The sequence below is a fragment of the Otolemur garnettii genome, unplaced genomic scaffold (genome assembly GCF_000181295.1).
Source record: "Otolemur garnettii isolate 467f Iridium unplaced genomic scaffold, OtoGar3 scaffold00016, whole genome shotgun sequence".
Lineage (NCBI taxonomy): Eukaryota > Metazoa > Chordata > Mammalia > Primates > Galagidae > Otolemur > Otolemur garnettii.
Window position 1 is genome coordinate 21,352,480 of NW_003852411.1, and position 10,383 is coordinate 21,362,862.

Consider the following 10,383-nt stretch of genomic DNA (forward strand, 5'->3'; position numbering starts at 1 on the left):
AAAAAAAAAAGCCAGGTGTTTTGGAGAGTGCCTGTGGTCCCAGCTACTTGGGAGGCAGAGGAAGTTTAAACTTACTATCTTGAAACATGTAAAAAACCTACCCCTCTTTCTTTCTTGTACTTTCTACCTTCATTCTTTCAAATTGATCATAAACACAACTGTACAATCAAAACATATTTTGCTTTCTAATCAAAAAGCAAGTCAAAAACGCATGTGTAAGCGATTCTTGGCATTTCTATCCCTGTTCAGTAGTTCTTTCTTCAGTAGAAGAAACAGTTTGTTTCTGTTCCCCAAATGCCAGAAGACTCTAGTTCTACAGTTGGGAGATATTTTATCATTCTACATTATGAATCCTAATTGTGACGGGAGCTACACAAATCTACACATATAAAATTCATATAACTGTCCACCAAAAATCTCGTTTTTAAATATAAATTTAAAATTCACTTCTATTAAAAACCCTATTTCAATTTCTTCCTATTTTTTTTTCGAACCAGAGCCTCCAGCTATCCCCTTAGGTAGAGCACTGTGGCATCACAGCTCACAGCAACCTCCAACTCCTGGGCTCAAGCGATTCTCCTGCCTCAGCTTCCCAAGTAAACTGGGACCACAGGTGTCCACCACAACGCCTGGCTATTTTTTTAGTTGCAGCCGTCATTGCTGTTTTTGGTGGGCCTGGGCTGGATTTAAACCCGTCACTTTAGGTTTATGTGGCTGACGCCTTAGCCACTTGAGCCATAGGCACTGAGCGAGCCAGTTTCTTCCTATTTTTAAAATACAATTCCTCCACCAGTTCCATTTTCCTAACCTTACAAGTAGTTCTGTACTTTCTGTACTGTGTTTCTTCATTATTATCTACAAATCTTCATTAATACCTACAAGTACAATGGCTCACATCTATAATCCCAGCACCCTGGGAGGACAAGGTGGTAGACCCCTTGAGCTCAGGAGTTTGAGTCCAGCCTGAGCAAAAGTGAGATCCTGTCTCTACTAAAAATAGAAAAATTAGCCAGGCTTGGAGGCACACATCTGTAGTCCCAGCTACTCAGGAGGCTGAGAGGATAGCTTAAGCCCAAGAATTTCAGGTTGCTAAGAGCTATGAGACCATGGCACTCTATTAAGGGTGTCAAAGTAAGATTATCTCAAAAAAAAAAAAAATTAAATAGTATTAAGTATAGTTATACTCATATATTCTCTCCTTTTTTTTTTTGAGATGCCCTCGGTAGAGTGCCATGGCGTCACAGCTCACAGCAACCTCAAATTCTTGGGCTTAAGCAATTCTCTTGCCTCAGCCTCCCAAGCAGCTGGGACTTTAGGCCCCTGCCACGACACCTGGCTATTTATTCTCTCCTTTTTAAAATTTGATAAAATATGTATGGTATTTAATATACTATTTCAATTTCTAAAAATATTTAATAAGTTGCAATATACATCTTTAAAATACACTGCTGTTTCTGAAGCTTTTTTTTTTGCAGTTTTTGGCTGGGGCCGGGTTTGAACCCACCACCTCCAGTATATGGGGCCAGTGCCCTACTCCTTTGAGCCACAGGCGCTGCCCTCTGATGTTGTTTTTAAATGTATCCTTAATATGTCTTCTCAAGGAGCCTTTTCCAGAATCTGGTGGCCTTCATAGGGTCTTTGTGTAAACAGAACAATACATAGAAGACACAGGTTCACCTCTTGGTCAGGGGAGCAGTGGAGGTAGATTCCTCTGGGAAGAGAGTACAGGCTGAATTCTAGTTCCTGCTGTACCCTTCAACCCAGCATCTTTGTGCACAAACTGCACAACCATATAGAGCAGCCCTAAACTTTTTCACATTATTCACAGGGAAAAAGAGACGAAGAAAAATAAATTGTTAACTTCTCCTTATAATCATTCTCCAACCACATATACGTAGCCATCTCTTACCATGCAGACTTACTTGGAAGGGATCTTCCAGACTCATAGGAAACCTATCCTCCTTTTATCTTTAATTTCCCCCTTTTCATGCTTTAATTATGAAAGATCAAAGAATATTACATCCCATAGGTATGAGATACATATCTAATGTGATCTTTGCAACAGTCCTCTGGAAGAGGGGAAACAGATACTATCTTTATTGCATAGACGAATATATCTAAAACTTAAGCCAAGTAACTTGATCCAAAGTTAACACTGGTACAAAGTAACAAAAAGGACTAAACCTAAGTTTTCAAATTCTTTTTTTTTTTTTTTTTTGAGACAGAGTCTCACTTTATTGTCTTTGATAGAGTGCTATGGCATCATAGCTCACAGCAACCTTCAACTCCTGGGCTCAGGTGATTCTCTTGCCTCAGCTTCCCAAGTAGCTGGGACTACAGATGCCTGCCACAAAACCCAGTCATTTTTGTTGGTGGTGGGGTTGTTACAGTTGCCACCAGCCTCCATGAATGTGGCCGGTACCCTAACCCCTGACCTATGGACGTCAAGCCTGTTTTCAAACTCTTAATCCAGAGTTCACTTTCAGTATTCAACATACCTAAAAATCAAGAAATGTCGCTACTTTCCACCTCTTTCTTTAACTTTTCACTCTTAGAACTTGACCTAAATTCTTCTGGGTCACCAAGGACCTCGCAGACAAATTCAAAGGCCACTTCTCACGTATTTTTCTGAATTCTACTACATCAAGCTCTAATATTCTGTTGTTAAGACAATTCTCCTCTGCCTTGATCTCTATAGCTACTTCTTTTTTCGCTCATTTTTTTCTTGTTTTTCCCTTGCCACAGATTGTCCGCAACATCCTATTACATTGCTCTATTTAAATAAACCTATTCCTTTGCAGTTTATCATGAAAATAGTTGCCTGGGGAGGCACCTGGGGCTTAAAGGAGTGAGGCGCCAGCCCCATATGCCTGAGGTGGCAGGTTCAAACTCAACCCCGGCCGAAAACTGAAAAGAAAAAAAAAAAAAGAAAAGAAAAGAAAAGAAAATGGTTGCCTGAAGAGGGTAATTTATAGCCCGGCATTGTGGCCAATTCCCAGCTACTCAGGAGGCTGAGGCAGGAGGACTGCTCAAGTTCAAGGTCGCTATGAGCTATCATGGCAACAGAGAGAGTCTCCAAAAAAAAAAAAACCAAACCAAACCAAACTCTAATTTGTATCTCTATTCCAGTAATGCTGCCATTTCCTGTTTGATGAATCTATTCCATTCTAGACTTTGATCACTTTTGGCCCTCATTAACTCTATTGCCTGATTATATCCGTCTTTATTTTTCTTAGTAGTTATGTCCTGAAAGGTGTAATACCAACACTGCTAACACCTTACATCAGTTTAAGTGGTCCATGGAGAACTATTTAAAATTAAGTTTATCTTAAAACATGTTGAGGGGAAAAAAAAAATCATGTATAGTTTTCTTTTAAATTTATTCAATTACATGCAGTAAGTTAATTTAAAAAAATTAAGTAACAGAAAGTCTGAAGATAAAGCAAAAATTGTGAATAACTTAAATTTGGTTAATATTGGCCATTAGGAAACTCATGTAGTTAAGCTCTCAGGCTCTGGATCAGTAATTCAAATGTCACTTCTGCTACATACTAGCTAAGTACCCTTCAACAAATTAATTAAATCTCTTGCTCCTAGGTATGAAGTTAAAAATATAATTCATAAAATAGTCTTAACTTAGTGCCTGGCATACTGAGTGCTCAACAAAAAATTTCAGCTCTTCCTGATCTCTCTTAGCTACCCTGTCTTCACTCATCATAAACTAGGCAGTGTTTAATAATTTTCTGAATATGAATCTTCTGCATCATTTTCCCTTGCACTTTTGTTTTTATATTCTGACATGATCCAACGATTGCAAGACAACTTTAAATATTAATCCTTGAGATGGTGAACTCATCTTTGCACAAACTTGCACAACCATATAGAGCCGTAGGAACTAAAAGTCACAATGCTGTTATTCACTGTGACAATACTAAAAGAATCTTTGATGTTTCTTGAATAAAGCTAAAATTAAGGTAAATCTGATGCAAAAAAAATCTCACAATACATATTAGATAAACACAACCTCTCTGAAGGTTATTTGTGACACTCTTTTAAAGGGTAAAGGGAAAAATCTGGCAGGACATTGTTCTGTTCCAGTAAGATATTCATCAGTTAACTTTAGTTGTGGGTCTATTCTTTGGTGTTTCCAATTCTCATTCATTCAATAATACATAAACTCTAGGTATACATCAACCACAATACAAGGTGATGAGGACATGGAAACAATTTAGTAAAAGGAAAACATGTATCAGAACACATACAAGTAAATAGAAAAAAACCACTAGATGTTATGCTACATAAATAATATATGGTAGTGTTTTTTACACCAGACATACTCCACAAATGCCGAATACCCCATCCTCCTTTAATGTTGAGCTCCTAGCAATACCTCACAGGGGTGAGTACATCACATCGATAGTAATAATTTCACTGTTATCTTGTGCTTAGATTCTTAAGTATAAGTCAATCATGTCTGCCAACCAGACAAGTTTCCTGTTGAAACTAAGTAATAGCCCTGTTTGATTGGATTTGCCAGCAAATACATGCAGACACAAGCCCCAAAACATGACTAGCATTTTGTTAATGTCAAGCAAAATAATAGGCAAAGCAGGGGCAGTGGTGCTCAGCTGTAGTCCCAGCTACTTGGGAGGCTGAGACAGAATTACTAGAGACCAGGAAGTCAAGGCTAGCCTGGGTAGCATTAATAAGATCCTGTCAATTAAGAAAAGAAAATCAGAATGCAGTAGGAGTTATCTTAAAATAAAATAAATAAATAAAACTGGCATAAAAGTAGGAGGACTATCTTTAGCTCTTCTAGAGAAAAAACAAACAATAGAAAATGCACTAAGCCGGGTTCACTGGTGCATGCCTGTAGTCCCATCTATTTAAGGAGACTGAGGGGGACAATCGCTAGAGCCCAGGAGTTATAGAACAGCCTGGGCAAAATAGGCAGATCCTATCTCTTAAAAATAAAAAAAAGAAAGAAAGAAAAGAAGAAAATTTACTTAAGTTCTCCTCTCTATAGAATATTTTTATCTACAAGAATGTTACAACTGATGCATTACTGGTAGTACTAAGGAATTTAAAATATGACTCAGAAAACTAACATATTAACTCTCACTTCTAAGTAACAACATAGACTAAGATAAGCCTTCATTGTATTACCCCTATCATAAGGTGATGAGTCACTTGGATCAATTTATGTACCAATGATCAATCCCTATCTTTCACAAATATGACACAAATAGCATTAAAACACAAGTTACCTACCTGATTCACAAAATGAAAGAGGAGAAACTTGGGGGGAGATGGGGACATTATCTTCAAAGGCATTTTATCAGTAAGAAGGCTAGAGCAGGAACAGGGAGGAGACAGGGCCTGGAATAACCCAGAACTTCCATTGAACTTATATTTTCAGCTATAAGCAAGATACTGATCCCAGGGCTTTTTCACCACAGCATACGAAGAAGAAATTTCTAAGAAATATATGTGTGTGTATACATGTTTATACTTTTTTTATAGCATACATACACACAGGGTGGACATAAAGTTTGCGTGTAGTTATTATGTTTGCAGTTTACAATGCTAAACTGCACACGAACTTTATGTCCACCCTGTATGTATGTGTATATATGTGTGTATATATATACATAAAAGAGAGAATGTGGAAAAAAAAAAGAAAAACTATTTCTTAAGTACTCAAAGAAATATTTATAGTATTCTGAGAATATTAGTGATTAGAATATTTTCTTCTATCAATATTCTAACATTCTCCCTCCATTATTTGTTGAGTTTTTACTATGTACTGAGCAGAGAAACAAGCCCTTTACATACATTATCCATTTTCTTTTTTATTCCTATAGCAAAACTTTGAGAAAGGTGCTATTATTATTAAACACATTTTACAGATGAGGGAATATTCTACCAATAATATAGGCCAGATCTCAAATTTTAACAATTTTATCTGTGACATCGTGGAGTTCGTTTACATTATCTCTAAGCCATCTGGCATTTAAATAGAAAAGGGCATCAAAAAATTAGTTTCTACCCCATTTCTAAAGCCGGTATACCTGTTTTTCACACCCTGCAACATTTTAACCTTTGCATGTAACAATGTTCATACATTGTAGTCAAGTTAAAAAAAAAAAAATCAGTTAACAGGGTGGCGCCTGTGGCTCAAAGGAGTAGGACGCTGCCCCCATAGACCAGAGGTGGCGGGTTCAAACCCGGCCCAGGCCAAAAACTGCAAAAAAAAAAAATCAGTTAACAGTACTGTATCTCCTTTAGTTACTACAGGTAGTACAATTTCAAGGAATGTGACAAGGAACAGGGAGGCAGTTTGATGGCTTGGAGCATCCCCTCTGGGTTTAGACTGCAGGGGTTTGAATCTATACACTGCCACCAATAACTGCTATGTGAATTTGGTCAACTTAATTACTCAGATTTCATTTCCTCAACCGTAAAATGAGGATGTTAGTAGCACCTCCCCCAAAGACTTGTAGGAATTTAAAAAGAGATAATGTATGAAAAGAGCTGATTACAGTGCTCAGTACATCGTAAAAGGTCAAGTAATGGTGGAGGGAGGGAGAACAGCCACACATATAAGCTCACCAGACCTGCCCTCCCCCAAACAATTAAAAAGCCTGTATTCTGAAGATTCCACTACAGAAAGGGAGAATTACTATTTGACTACATGTTAACGACAAAACTCAAATTCAACCTATTCCGAATTTTTTAGGGGATCAATGTATGAGGTGAGCCAGAAAAGATGCTGCAGTGCATCTGTGACACACACCTAAAAATGGCTACAGTCAAAGCAGCATCTTAATTACCAACACGGGAGGTTAAATCTACTTTTAAAAAATGCTGTTGTTAGGCTTGGTTGGCGCTTAATAACACTCTGTCATTTTTGTTTGCAGGAGTAAGCTATTAAGCACTTAAAATCAAGAAACCTCGATTCTTCTGGTGCATTCCACGCGAAAACCTTACAGCAGAGCGGCCTTCTGTCCAATTCTAAGTACCCTAACGAGGTAGGAATCTGTGAACCTAGACTGAAGACCAGCCAATGCGGAAATCCGGGTATCTTTCCAAGACAGCAAACGCCGGGCTGTCAGACCCTCAAAAAGATCCAAAATCACAACTACACATATACCTTTCCAGTAATTAAACGCAATCCTTCCGCGCAAAGGAAGGCTGGCTCTATCAATGCCCCCACTGACCCAGTGGCCTTTTCTTCGGTCCTATCGTGGAGCCTTTACCCTAACACCAGTAACATCAACGCTATCTGGAAGACGGGGAGACGCCGAGTGGGATCCACCACGCAAGTCGGGGGATGGAGCGGCCTAGAGGGCGAAAGGAGTACCCACGTCCTCCTGCAGAGTTGGGCAGTACTTCCCCAGCGGAGGGAGGACTGGTCGTGATCCCCCCTCCCCAGTGCCTCTCACCTAAACAGGTATTCCTCCACATTGCTCACTGCAAATCCTACCGTCAGTGTACACGAAGTGGACATTAAAGGCCCTGTCTGAACCTTTCAGTTGTACGGGGGAAGCATCCTCCGTACTGGAAAAAAAGACCGCGCGCCTGCCAGTCCGCCAGGATGGAAATCCCCTTCGATTATCCAGCAACGCGCATAATCCCCCAGCAGGGCCTGAGCTGGGGACTGAGTGGGAGAAGACCGACGGGTCCAGGACCTCCGCTGCAGACCACATGCGGCGGGTCGGACTCCGGTTTCCCGCTCCCCAAGCAGGAGGCGGATGTCCCCAGACACAGAGATGATGGTAACCAAAGAGAAAAGCGATGCTCACATCCAAGGCCCTCTCCATGCAGCCCCCCAGTCTCCGGGCGCTGGGGTCTGAGTGCGCTCCCACGCCTCAGGCCGCCCCACGTTGGCCCTTCCCGATGGGGCCCTCTTTGATCGCGGCCCCTATGTCCTCGGTTTCCTTACCGGCCAGGGTGAGTGTCAAGTTTGTGCACAACAAGGGTCTCCGCTGGGTGCTGGTCAAGGGAAGGGGGAGAGAGAGCTGGGGCTAGAGGGGTGGTCGGAAGGGCCACCGGATCTGGGGAAGCCCAAGCTGCGGATGGACAAACCGCCAAAGTACTTTCGCAGCTTCCAGAAAGGGAGAGCGAGCGAGAAAAAGAAGCAAGATGGCGGCTAGCCAGCCCCTACGTACAACGTCATGACGTTATGCACGTAAGGCAAATCTCCGCAAGGACCGCCCCCCGGCGCTAAGACGACCAGATCACGTGAAGCCTCCGTGGCGGCCCAACCCTGCAGGAGGGCGACGGCGCCTCCTGTTGGACGGAGGGAGTTCCTGCAATCAGAGACATCGCGGAAGGGCAAGGCTTTAATCTGAGACCCTGGCAGGAGTGAGACCTTGCCAAGGAACTCTCGAATTGACCACCATAACGATCCCTCGGTGAAATGAGCACTCTTGCGTCTGGTGGGTGAATGTGTAAATTTGTTTAATCAGCAGTTTGGCAGTATATTCTCAGTGAAGTAGGGGAAAAACTGTCAGGTCTTGGTGTGTAGGAGTTTGAGGAGATTTCCTTTTTTTTTTTTTTTGAGACAGAGCCTCAAGCCGACCCCGTGGGTAGAGTGCTGTGGCATCACAGCTCACAGCAATCTCCAACTCCTGGGCTTAATCGAGTCTCCTGCCTCAGGAGGAAAAGATTTCAAAGTTATCTCAAAGAATGAAAAAGTCAAACCCACTATGAAGAACAGAGTAGGACTGGCATACTAAAAGCACTTCCTTTTTGTTTGAGACAGGGTCTCGCTTTGTTGTTGGGGCTAGAATGCAGTGGTATCATCGCAGCTCACTGCAACCTCAAACTCCTGGGCTCAAGCCATCCTCCTGCCTCAGGCTCCTGAAGTGCTGGGTCTACAGGTTCCTGTCACCGCGCCTGGCTGTTTTTGTTGGTGGTGTTTTGTAGAAACAATTCTCCTCGAGCTGCCCAGTCTGGTCTTGAACCCCTGAAGGGATCCTCCTTCCTTTGGCCTTCCAAAGTGCTAGGATTAGGGGCAGCATGAGCTACCACGCTCAGACTGAGATCACGTTTCAAGATTGTGGTTACGGATGTAAAATAAGCCATTCAGTTTATTTACAGTGATTTCTCTCAGCTCTTTGGTTCAGCTACAAAGAAGATGGACAGTAAGCTTCTCCCATGCTGAGTTTTACCAGCCAAGTATAAAGTAAGTAGGTAGGTGAGTGTATTTGCAAGTGAGGAACTGTAATAGTAATGTGTCTGGGCTCGGCGCCTGTGGCTCAAGTGGCTAAGGTGCCAGCCACATACACCTAAGGTGGCAGGTTCCAATCCAGCCCGGACCGCCAAACAACAATGACGGCTGCAACCAAAAAATAGCCGGGCGTTATAGCCAGTGCCTGTGGTCCCAGCTACTTGGGAGGCAGAGGCAGGAGACTCACTTGAGCCCAGGAGTTGGAGGTTGCTGTGGGCTGTGAAGCCACGGCACTCTACCCAGGGGGATAGCTTGAGGCTCTGTCTCAAAAAAAAAAAATAGTAATGTGTCTGAATATATGGTGCATGTGTGGTAAATGGTAACTTTTGTCTGTTATCAGCTTACTGGGATATATTTTAAATCAAGGGTTTTCTTACCTCCTATATTGATCTGCGCTATCTTCCTCAGCAGAGGTTGAAAGATGTTTATGAAATTGTCACCATACCAATGTTAGAATAAGTAAAAATACTAGAGATATATTGGACTGCACCCGTGCCTCGGGTGGCAAGGGCGCTGGCCACATACACCTAGGGTGGCAGGTTTGAACCCAGCCTGGGTCTGCTAAGCAACAATGACAACTACAACCAAAAATAGCTGGGCATTGTGGCGGGTGCCTGTGGTCCCAGCTGCTTGGGAGGCTGAGGCAGGAGAATTGCTTGGGCCCAAGAGTTTGAGGTTGCTATGAGCTATGATGCCATGGCACTCTACCTAGGGCGACAGCTTGAGACTCTGTCTCAAAAAAAAAAAAAAAAATATATATATATATATATATAGAGAGAGAGAGAGAGAGAGAGAGAGAGACTGGGTGCAGTGGCTCAAGCCTGTAATTCTAGCACTCTGGGAGGCCTAGGCAGGAGGATTGCTTGAGGGCAGGAGTTTAAGACCAGCCTGAGCAAGACCAAGACTCTATCTCTACAAAAAAAATATAAAAATTAGCTGGATGTGGTGGTCCAGGCCTATAGTCTTAGCTACTCTGGAGACTGAGGCTAGCTAGACGATTGCTTGGGCCCAGCAATTTGATGATGCTATGAGCCATGCTGACACCACTGTACCCTATCTAGCGCAGGCAACAGAATGAGAACTTACCCTCTAAATAAATAAATAAAATAAATTTTATTTTAATTAATTAATTTATCTTTGAGACAGAA

The 10,383-nt window shown here is 42.1% G+C and overlaps 1 protein-coding gene across 4 annotated transcripts in view; it reads right to left on the reverse strand.

Annotated features, from left to right (window-relative positions):
- The window catches only part of PRRC2C (proline rich coiled-coil 2C), a 116,568-nt gene extending 108,433 nt beyond the window's left edge, over positions 1 to 8,135 (reverse strand). For all 4 annotated transcript variants that reach the window (XM_012802674.2, XM_012802676.2, XM_023510737.1 and 1 more), the window contains exon 1: positions 7,946 to 8,135. The gene's annotated coding sequence lies outside the window, so the exon portion shown is untranslated. The remainder of the gene's footprint in view (positions 1 to 7,945) is intronic.
- Positions 8,136 to 10,383: the final 2,248 nt, after the last annotated feature.